Raw genomic sequence first — 12,531 nt, forward strand, 5'->3', positions numbered from 1 at the left:
TTGCAATAAAATGGTGCATGATAGGAAAATCTGGAGATTATTTTTGTTTATTACTAATTATTTAATTCAACCTAAGTAGAACATGGTGATGTGCGCCATGATGGTTTTTGTTGTATTGTATTTACCTCATTTTTTGACACCCAGTGCTTACCTACCTTTAAGGGGGTCTCTCTTTGAATTGTCATTTGCAAGATTTTTTCCATTTTTTTTCCCTACAAAGGTTTTAGTTTTGGGGGGTTAGTCAACACTGGGGTACAGATAAAAAAACAGGGTTTGTTAAAGCCCATTGACACATTCCTTGTGTGATTTTGGACTACACAAGAAATAAAATGTTGTTATTTTCGCAGCATTTTCACTTTGAGGTGGTACTAAAAATTTCCTTGCCAATGTGCCTTTCCAAGTGTTGGACCTGGTCCATTCATGGAGCCAACACGTTTAATGCCGTAGGACATTAAATCGGCACATTGTGACTCTGAACTGAACAAAGTTCATTTAGAAATAAATAATTTGTGATGCTAAAAAGATGGAGAAGCATTTCAGGAGATTATTTCTACAAGTGGTTAGCGCTGTTGCCTCACAGTTCTTGGAGTCCGGGTTTCATTCCCGGCTTGCTCATTGCCTGTCCTCCCAGTGAGGTTTGTCAGGTTCTTCCAGTTTCCACAAATATGCTAAACTGTCCAGGTTAACTGGGGACTTTAAAAGCAGCCCAGTTTGTCTATGTGTGTGTGTGCCGGACTGATAATCAGTTCAAGGATGTCTTCTGACTTCTTCTTGGTCTTCCGTTCATCGGATTCTTCTCCCACAAAGCCTTTCATGGAAAAGAATGGATGATTGCATTGTGTGAGCATTTCTTATTCAAAATTGTGATAAAAATATATATAAGCTTTCAGTCTGGTTTTGCCTGGTTTTGCTTTTTACTTACACTGAACATTGTTGTCAAAAATGTAATTAAAATCTTGCCATTTTAGTATTGTTTTTTTTGTCAAAATTCTTAATATGTAAAAATACCAAAGGTGCCGTGTTTAGTCTGGTGAAATGTCAGTTAAATTGACAGTGCTGAAAATAATCTGAAATCCATTTAATCCAATTCAAGGGATATGGGACCTATCCCAGGAGCATCATATGCAAGGCGGGAGCCCACCTTGGACATGGCAACAGTTGAGTTTCAGGGACCAAATAATTTAGCACTGTTGATTATCCAGGTCCACAGAGCAGAAAACCCACACAGACATGCGCAGAACGTGCAGCCTCCACGCAGGCAATGACAGCAAGGACGATGGATCTGTTAGGCCGCTGAGCCACTGTGCCTCCCGCATGGACAGATTCTATTAATCCATACCGACAATGGGAAGCAACATATTGTTTTTCTTGTCATCTAAATGAGGACAGTGGCAGACTTCTCTTTGGAAGCACCCAATACTTCGGGCCACTTGTCATTTTTAAGACAGCCTTGAAAGTAAGGGGCGAGCATTCATCTCCATCAGCCCAGAGCTGGGACTCATTCTAATGGACAGTTTAAACCTGCTTATCCAACCAGGCTGCAATCTGATACCCTTTTTCGAGATTCATATTTTACCTTTTTCAGCTACATGTCTTGCTCGTTTAATGCCACTGAATGAGATGTATTTTTTTCTCAGTGTGCGTCGTTGATCAAAATTTATTAGCAACCTTCAGCCTTTTCTTAAACAGATTGACCGATTGAGACATTTAAAAGTTTCAAAGAGCACCCTGTTGTGCCCGTCAAACCCCCCCCCTTTGCTGTATGGATTAAGTTCAGGCAGACCTTAAATGGAAATATTTTTATAGTCTCCAACTGCAAGGTTAGATAACAACCATCCAGAGTGTAATTTAATGCAAAATGTTCAGGCAGAAATAAACTATTTTTGAGGTTTCCTTTTTAGTGTTTAACCTTGGTTGAGGTTGTAGACTTTTGCTTAATTTATTATTTTGACTGGTTCTTTTTTATGCTTTAACGTTTTAGGGGAAATAGTATTCATTCTTGATCAGTCTCATTCAATTCCTTCGGCACGGGAGTTTTCATGTGCAGCCTGCTCTGCATTCCAAGTCTGGCAGAACTGGAGCCATTGATATCTGTTATTTTTAGAGATTCAATACCTGCCTCCAAATTCAGTTATTTTACAGGATCGGATTGCAGTTCGCTATGGCTGGCTGGCACATCTTGTTGGCTGCGGGTGCCACTGCTTTCATTTGAGTAATTTTAATGAGGAGCTTTAAAGAATTAGATGTCCTGCCAGCTTCATTCTAGCTTAAAAAATCAAGAGACAGGCAAAGCCCTGCCAACCCTTTCCCTGCTGGAGCTTTTATAGATTACTTCCTTCATAAGTAAATAAATTCATATTTGTAATAAACAGTTATGAAAGTACCATGGCAAGGGACCCCATGTCTCAAAAGCTGCACTTTAGAAAAGAAGCATAAGACATAAAGTTTTAGAAATGAATGTGCGGTACACCATCAAGAGTGATAAATGCAGAGCAGCCTCCTAGGATTTTAATGAGGGAGATGGGCAGAAGTGGAAAGGGAATAATCCACTAATGACTTCCTTCTGAAATTAACATGCTTATGATTGTCTCTTCAAATCCACAGGCACATCTGAGCCAGTTTGCCGCCTGCTCGCTAGATCAAAACTGTCAGAGTTTCATTTATGGCACATCATTTCAGCCCAGGACAGCCATGTCAGTCTTCATAGTCATCATGGCCATCGCTCCTTGGTTATTTATATTTGAACTCAAAAGACATAAAACTTTTCTCTGGTATTTTATTTTAATGTCCCATAATAAGGTACAAAAATAAATAAATAAAAACTTTGGGTTACATACCTAGAACTGTGGGTCCCTGTAAAAGTCATCATCTTCTTGTAGGAATGAGTAATTTTCCTTAAAATCAGTCCGTTACAAAATATTTGTCCCAAGGCTATAATCTAGTTTGACCACAACAGCCACTCCCTTGACAGGATGTCATATTTATAAGGGGAAGCAGCTATTTATTGAAATTTATTTTTTTCCTTGTGACAAAACATTTAATTGAAATTGAAAACCCAAGATGGTTGCAAAGGGCTTCTCTCTACATCAACAGCTGAAAATAGCAATCTGTGAGTGTCTTGGGTCAGCAGCACTGGACTTGACGGTGGATATGCCTTCGACATACGGTTTACCTGGCAGGAGGGCCTCTCCACGACCTCTAAATGCTGATTATGACTTTTTACGAACGCTGCATCCACGGCAAAGAATTTCATCGGGTTAACGTGTCCCTAATGTGTAAATTACGGGGGTTACACTTTATTTGGAACTGAACGGTGGGCTAAGACACTATAAAGTGGACAGCAGTCAAATCAACATACAAATGACTCCTTTTGTAATCGGGAGCAAGTCATAGTCCTGTAGCTGTGATTTGGATGAAGGATGAGCTAAATACATAATGGCAGAAGGGCCTGTAGTCCTGTGTATGTCACACAGAGTGAAGAACATTGAACTGTGGTCAACAAGGTTATCAGTTCAAACTCGTCTCTGACTCACTGAGTGGCTTAACCTGTGTAATGATCCTGAACACAGCACAAGGCTCAGTAACTTAACTTATTATTAAAATGTTTCTAGTGACTCTCGCCTTTGTTTTCTTTGTAATTTATTCTCTAGATTCATACTGCTTTTTGTACTGTGTGAAATTGTCTTCATGTCGGGTGCTGCAGCCAGTGGAGCTAACACTATTGGCCCTGCAGTGGTGTAGGTTTCTCCTTGGGTGTGTATGCATGTGTGCAACCTCAACTTTCCAGTTTAGCAATGAGATTTGGAATCTTCAGGCCCATGGCCCTTATTCTCAACTTTGAAATGAGGACCACCTCTTTTCTTTTTTAATTGCACTTTTGCACTTTTAGGTCAAGTGTTTCCCAAACATAGCTATGCAACGCAAACCAGTGAACTCCTATGAAAAGTCCAGTAGCATTTGCTCCCTTAGAGATGGCCACAGTAATTAAAAAATATATACATATTAGATTAATATCAGGAATGCACTGAGCACAAGGCTTTATACCGATGGGGCTAAGTGCCATCCTGATCTTCACTCTCCGCTGAGGAGGACTATCTGACGGTGCCAATTTTTCTCTGAAGACAAATGAACTTCTATCATGAATTTGAAAAGCCACCAATGAAGCCAACGCATGCTCCTTCTACTACGTGGGAAAGAATCCAACACTATGAGGCTCTTGTTTCAAAGAACCACTGAACCCTAGTGCAGGAAAAATAGGAATACAGTGAACCCTCGTTTATCACGGTTAATCCGTTCCAGACTCTACCGTGATAAATGAATTTTCGCGAAGTAGGATTCTTTATTTATAAATTGAATATTTTCATAGTTTGAGTATAGAAAACCTGTTTACGACCTTCTAAATACGTTTTTTAACATTATTAGAGCCCTCTAGACATGAAATAACACCCTTTAGTCATCATTACACTCGTATTACCCAATATATTAGTCAAAATAAGAGAAAATAAGACATATTAGACATTAAAAAATATCATATTACTAGGCGCACTCGCCTTTTAAGGCGACCGACTTTTATCCTCAATTTGTGTGCGCTTCATGTGTACATCAGGCATGTAAGTGTAGGGAATGAGAACATCAAAGTGCCCATTCATAACATCTCCCAAAAACCTAAGTTTTTTTTTATCCCCTCACGTGCCTGTCCAAAGTCGTACAATGTCAGCCCGAATCTGTACCGCTAAAGACAGAGTTTCATGCACTAAATAAGCTATAGATGAGAATAAGCAAGCACCATCTCCCCTGATATTTACTACGCGGTGAGGCATTTGTACTCCATCAACATAAATTATTTCCAGAGACATAATTTTGTCTATTTTTCCAGCGCATCGCGCACAAAAGCAAGGGAAAGATGGGAGCACCAGAACTCTGCTCACATCGTGTCGCTTCGTACCTCAAGCCACAAGTAGTAAGTCTGTGATAAGTGGAATACCGCTACGCTTTGCACTCACAGGACGGAAGGACAATCCCGAACGCTTTTCTATAGTAGATTATTGTACTGTACATTTAATTACACACACAGATCTTACACACAACCACTAACCTATGAAGGCACGACCTCAGTAGGAGAGTCTTCAGGTGGTGCAGTATCTTCAGCAGGTACGTTGTTGTCTTCTTCCACTGAAGGAGTACTAGGAGTAGGCAGTGGGTGTCTGGGTGCGCGGCTGAAGAACATCTTGATAGGCAGTTGCTGGCGCTGTCTTTTCATATGCGTGACGAGGCTTTTGTAGGGTATTGCCATCTTTGAACATATCCAAGAGTTTCACCTTCTCCTGGATAGTAAGCATCTTCCTCCGGCGCTTAGTTTTATTGTCAGAAGGCTTAGAAAAAGCAGCACATTTAGGAGCCATCGTAGGGCTTAGATAAAAATTCTCAGACAGCGCATGCGTAGTGATGTAAGCGTGTATGAGAAAAAAATCGAGATAGAGTGAAGCCACGAAAGTCGAAGCTTGATATAGCAAGGGATCACTGTATCTAAAATTTTTTCAAATGTTTGCCAGATTCGCATTGTCCAGCACACACCCGGTCAAACTTTAGTCAGAGCTGCTACCGGACAATCTCACAGTTTTGTATCTGAGTCGTACTGTATGCATAGTCTGCCTGTACAAGTCATGTCATTGTCTTCTTTCGTAGTTTGTCCTTTTTCACCTCAGAGTCATTCAGTTATAAACTTGAGATGTTACTGTTTCGATTTAAGCAACCCTTGGACAATATATTTTATTGGACAGCAACTGGTTGCAAGGCTCTCACTTTACTTAATTTTTTAAATCTGTTTTGATGCATTTTGTTAGATGATGATGATGTCAGAGGATGTCACAATGACCCATTGCTAACTAAAACACTGTTCGGTCAAGATGATTTTAGAAGACAGGCCACCAGGAAACGTTTGTCAGAAACTAACCAGGTCAAAGCTGGCAAATTAATCCTAAAACAAAACACCAAATCCTAAGTGAAAACCAGAAGTTCGGAGTCGAAGGCAGAAGCAAGACAACATAACCCTAACTGCATTTATTCTTAAAGTTACCCATCTAAGTCTTAAAAGAGTTACCCACAATCTTAAAAGAAGTTTCAACAGTACAGAGTTGAGGTGGATGACTTTGTGTTTTGGTTCAAAGATAATTGTCTGTGAGTCCACAAAACCAAACAACTAATTACTGATTTTCAATGCATTGTCGAGCTGCTGCGCCCAGTCAGTATTCAGTGAGTGGACGTGGAGGTGGTGCACCGCTACGAGTGCTTGGGGGGGTCCACATCAATCGATGTGTTTACATGCACTTTAATAACCCATTTATTCACACAACCCTGGTTTCTAAATGGAATGTAAACCCTTATTCTGGTTACAGAAGCTGGGCTGTTGGTCTCTGAGATACCAGAGAAACACAGGAAAATTTTCTCCACGAGTATCCGAGTTATGTTACCATGCAAATCCTTAACAGGGTAACAGTTAAAGGTTTTGCAGTTTGCAATCTGTTAGCCTGTGTATCTGTCAGCTTGACACACAGTGGCCAGGGCACATTCTGTGAATTATCAGCGGTTTACATCAAGGATGTAGAAAAGAGATGAACATTATTTTTTTCACAGTGTTTTATAAACAACAAGAAAATGATCACAGGCTCCAAGCTTATTTTCTGATTCACGGAAGTCGATGATGACATTTTGCTCGTTTTTTTTTTGAGCAGTTTAATGGCAAAGGAGAACTCCAGAAACATACGTACCAATGTAAACATGGATTTTTAAGAAAACAGATTTCTGTCTTAACTGAGTTACTCCCCTTATTGTGATTTTGTGTGTGCATGTAAACGCACTGAATGACAAATGTTACTGGACTCGGTACAAAGAGGAACTATATACGAAAGGGCAGAGCAGGCTCTTTTTTCTTAGGAGACTGTGCTGCTTTAATGTGGAGAGTCATATCCTTCACATCTTCTACAACTCTGTGATGACCAGTGTGATTTTATACGCTGTCGTGTAGTGTGCTGGACTGGTAACATCACTTCAAGAGAAGCCCACCCAATCAACAAGATTATTAAAAGGGCAAGCTCGGTTATGGGATGGACTTTTGGCCCCCTGGAGGAAGAAACAAACAAAAAAACAAAGCTGAGTGTCATTATGAACAATGCTGTACATCCTCTCTCTGACACACAAACACTTTCAGCTAACAAATCATTCAACAGAAGTTTGTCAAGAAACACAACTGGGGCTCCTTCATTCTTACAACAATATGCCTTTATAATTTCTCAGAATTTAATTTCTTATATTCTAAATCAGATTTTTTTTCTTCTTTTTTGTAATTCTTGTGTATGTTTTTGGCACTATTGTTTGTTATATCATTTCTAACATCAAGTTGAGCTTTGATGGTCCACAATGTCCAACTCTCTATCACAATACTTGATAATTCCTTGTATCTTTGGTTACTTATGTGAAGAAAAACTTTCTAATATTGTCATGAACTTTGCACTTTACAAGTTTCCATCTGTGTCCCCGTGTTTTTGTTGAAGACACAGTAACAGCCTGGATTAATTACCATCATAATTTTTAACACTTCAATCATGTCACCTTACTTAAGCTAGAAATGTTCATCTCTTTCATTCTTTCCTCACAGCTCACACATCTCCGCCATAGACTCGGCATCGTTGGAGAAGAACACCAGAACTGCACAGAGCACTCCAGGTGAGGCCTCATTTGTGTTTTATCAGCCTAACCTCCCCTGACTTCCACTCTGCAGCCTTAACAGGCTAGATGTGGCCGATCTCGTCTGATCTCAGAACAAGGCTTGGGTAATACGTGGATGGGAGGCGCACCCGTAGACATGTGCAGTAGGTTGACTGGCGATTCTAAATTAACACAGATTTTGTGTGTGGATTAGTGGGTGCCCTGTGTAGGTTGGGTCGGTGGGTGCCCTGTGTAGGTTTACTTCCCGCCTTTTACCCATTGCTGCCAAGATAGGTTCCAGAGACCCAAAAGTGGATTAAGTGGATTGGAAAATGCATTGTTAATTATGCTGAAGCATCTAATCATCTTGTTTTAGGAAAGGAAAGGTTTATTTAACATAAAAGTGTGATTATATCATGTTGTGGTTACCTTGGAATGCCTATGGAAAACTCAATGAAAATATATATCTTGAAATTATAATCACAGGCATAACACACAGAAACATGCGTGTTCTTCTTTTCTACCAACCGAATAAAAATATGTCAAATCTGAAACTAGTAGCACATAACAACCATTGCAGAAAATGTGTAACAATGATAGGCCAGGAATGTTCTAGATCTGCCCATCTGTTACCTTTACCCAACAACCAACTGGACATCAGAACTGTTGTGAGATGGGAGTGAAACAAAAAAGGTGCTCGGCCTATCTGAATGGTTCTCTGCGATTTTGCTAAACAGTATGCCCCAATCTTGGAAACCAAAAAACATCCCCAGTGTCACATGGAGCATCATCATTTGCTCATGTTGGAGAGGAACGTAAGCCATTAAAAAATGTATATTAACTAATAAAGTCAACATACTATCCATCCACCTACCCAGCCCTCTTATTCCAAGTCAACGGGATAAGCCTGAGCTTATTGAACAGTATCAGACACCAACCTAGGATTGTGTACCACACTATTTTAGATTGACATCTACTTATTTGGCCGACACCTTTATCCAAAGCAAGTTATAACATTTATGATACAATTGGTTACATTTCTTTAAGTTTTCCAATAGGAGCACAGGCAGGTCAAGTGACTTACTCATGGTCACACAGTATCAGTAGCGGGATTTGAACCCACAACTTCAGGGTTTGAAGTCCAAAGCCTTAACCACCACACCACACCACTGAATCATTCAGCACCTATGAAATGTCAAAAAAGAAGTAAAAAAGAGACCAAAATAGCAAAGCCAGTCAATTCAAATATCACACAGACTTAATGTGGTTTTCTGCCTCCAGCTTGGCTCAGAATACCGTCTGCTTTTAGTGTGCAACACCCATAAATGCGTGGTGGCATGTGGAGTAGGTGACAACAACACACTGTACTGGAGATGATGACAATCATGACTTGTTTTTAGAAGCTTGCAGGAAGATCAGTGCAGCCTGCAGTCCGGATGTGATCACTAGATGTCTTTAGAGATGCTGGAGGAGAAGGAGGCCAGGGAGACGTCGGTGTGGCGGAGTGAAGGAGAAATCACAGGGCATTAATTAGGAATTATTGAATTTATAATGAATTTATAATGACATTAAATAATTAATTTTATAATGAAAAATTGTTGAATTTTTATTCACCCATCTAAAATCAAACCTGCCTAATCCAATTCAGGGCTGCTGGGACTGGAGTCAACTGGTACCAAACATTTACATGACATCACTAAAACTGGTATTTGTCTCAACATGAATAAAACGCAGAGATGTCAAAATCTACTGCCCACAAGTGAAAAGCAGAGTATCATCTGTTTAGGTGGTCTGCAAGACAAAGTGAAGGCCTCCCTGCATCTCACCGGCTGGAGATACACCCACCGCTACACTCACTTTAAGGTTCACTAGTCAGTTTCGCTTTTGGACCAAGTTAAAATGCAGCCTGGGGCTACTGGGGCTTGTCCAACTGAGCTAGACTGGGAATGCAGTCAAAAAACTGGGTAACTGAGGCCAGAGGATGTGCAGCTTCTGTAAAAATCCAAATTTCTCCCTGGGGACAAATAAAGTTCTATCCATCTATTTCTAGAGTCTTTCACTTAAGAGTAGAAGAAGAATAGTCAGGAACACCAGCAAAATCAGCATTAGAAAACATTCTTCACATCACGGTATCATGTAACTTCCTTCATGTCATTAGAACTGAAGTATAATCAAAGTCATGATTACATAAATACGCATCAAGAGAAAAACAAGCACTAAAAATGAATCAACCATACGTTCCTAAGAGAGGATTCCATGCTGCACTTTCTTCTTTGCTTTTATCCTCTTGCGTGTGCTGTAATGCCAGTAACGTGTCGTGTCACACGTGCAAATCAGCAGATCATCTGAGGTGTGTACTACCACTCTGGGTCAAGAGGGAGCATTGGCGCTAACTATGTCCTCTTCTGTTCCCTCCACAGTACAGAGAAGATGCCCAGAGAGGGCATTTGACTCTGCCCTTCCAGTCCCCCAGCTGTGAATCCTGAGGACATCAGAAGGTGGCATCATTCTGTGGAAAAAGCACACCACAGGACGGCGGTCCTACCGGGTGAATAAGCATGACAACCTAATGGCTGCTTTTGAGTTTGTAAGCATTTTGTTCTGTTTTGTGCCACGTAATGTGCATTTTATTTGATTTTTTCCTTTTGAATAAATGGGGAACGACCAGGTTGGTGCCCTAACATTTCTCTTTTGGACTCGAAGTTTGTTATTCAACCACAGGAGCCACACCATGGGTGATGTCACCAGCCCTGTATAAAGCTGCAATTGGCTGATTTCATTTTTGAGACCCTTTTTTTTAGCGCTTTAAGTTCTGTTTTTACGTTTTTCATTCCAGCCCTACCTGAAATATTATTTTTCAATTCTCTGGTTCTGTTCCTCCTTTTTAACTGTAAGGCTTAGTTCACACTAACATGGATGTTTCTGAAAATTCATCTTTTTGTATTCATTTTGCCATTCCGCCCACACTAAGGAAAACATATTTCTGAAAACACTTTCTTAAGTGTATAAATCTGACAATGCCGCGTCTTGAGTTTTTCATAATCACTGATGTAAATGATCATGTGATCAGATAGTGACTTCAGCGTTCTTGGGTTAGCTCCCTTCGGGGTCTTATCTTTGCTGTAGGGACAGTCCTCTCCTAAACTCTCTACTTTAGCCGACCTGTGCTGCACCTTGAAACACTTTAATATTCTGCCGTATTTATTTTGGCAGGACTCCCAGTCTATATTTCCATGGCTTTGGCTACCTTATAATCATTTGTAACCTTTAAAAGCAGGCTGCCCAGACGAAGAAGTCTGGTTTAATGTTTTTTTCAGGTGCTCTTTGTTTTCCTTGTGCTTTCTGCATTTCAATTTACTTTGCATTTGCTCTGTAAACAAACATTGCTCTTGGCTGACAAACCACACATGCCTAATAGGAAAGATTTATGCATTTCTGAAAACACTACTGTGGACGGGAGGCTTTTAAAACGACAACGGTGTTTTCAGATTTCCCTGTGATGGTGCAGACTGAGCCTAAATGAGTGACAGACATCTGCTCATTTTCAATGGCACTGTTGAAAGTGTAATGCGGTGGTCTCATCACGATATTAGGAACAGGTCCTGGTGGTTACCTGTATGAACGGATGTAAGACAAATAGGAAGGATCTCATCAACAACAACAACAACATTTATTTATATAGCACATTTTCATACAAAAAAATGTAGCTCAAAGTGCTTTACAAAAAAAATCTCATGGTGTTCCCAGCTGTACTACTCGCCTGCCAGTCAGCCAATGTGAATGAGTAAGCAGAAGAATCCATTTACAAAACGAAAACATAAACGAATCAATTCTGCACTTAGTTCATACATTGCTCAGCCTTCAGTTTGCTCAGCGGTTCCTGGCTGGTCTTCCTTCTCTTTGGATTTTGTAAGTTCGCCCCGTTTTTATTGTCCAGGGAGTCTGCTTTTGCACCACTGTGGTCCAGTCCGAGTCCTGTGGTAGATGGATGTCCTGCCTAGCGTTGCTTCCGGCCTTAAAGCCTTTGGGTTAGGCAACCAATGGACCTGTTCAAGAGAAAGAGGTTTTAAAAAATGGATAGATGGATGAATCATTTTTTTGAAAATATTCCTATGCTACACTGCATAAAAAAGTCCTGTCATATTTTTAAAAAGACCTTAAATAATTACATTTCCATGTGGCTGGACTCTGCAATACCTTATTTGGTCACTGGAATACAGAATTCATACGCAGGCTGGCTAAGTCCTATCTCAGTGTGTGTCAGATCAAATCAAATCAGTTCTTCCATTTCTCTGTATTGAATGGATGCTTTTTAAAATTACTGTTCAAGCAAAAATGAAATGAACTTTAATATCCTTCGATGAGTGCAGCTGCATGCAAGTTTCTCCCTGTTAGATCGTATGTCCAACAGATTTAATTTTCAGAGGGAATGGAAAGACAAATTACAGAGCATGATGGCCCATTTTCAGAACTCTTGTAGGGTGTCTTCACACAACACTGTTTTCAGATGCTCAAGTGTGCCACGTTCATTACTTCTCTTTCCTGATTAAATAGCAATGGAAAAGGACGACACTCCAAAGCTTTTATTTATGGATTAATGGAATGTCACACTTACAAAGAATGACTTATTCATTTCCCGAGTGAATGAAATTCAAGCATGACATCCAGCCACTCATCATTGGCGGGGCCTGCGTGGAGAGGGTCCCAGTGTTCAGGTTTCTGGGCATTGAGCTGGAGGATGACCTGACCTGGAGCGCCAACACCAAGGAGTTGCTGAAGATGGCGGAGCAGAGACTGTATTTTCTGAGAATCTTCAGAAAGAACCAT

The sequence above is a fragment of the Polypterus senegalus genome, chromosome 7, assembly GCF_016835505.1.
Source record: "Polypterus senegalus isolate Bchr_013 chromosome 7, ASM1683550v1, whole genome shotgun sequence".
NCBI lineage: Eukaryota > Metazoa > Chordata > Cladistia > Polypteriformes > Polypteridae > Polypterus > Polypterus senegalus.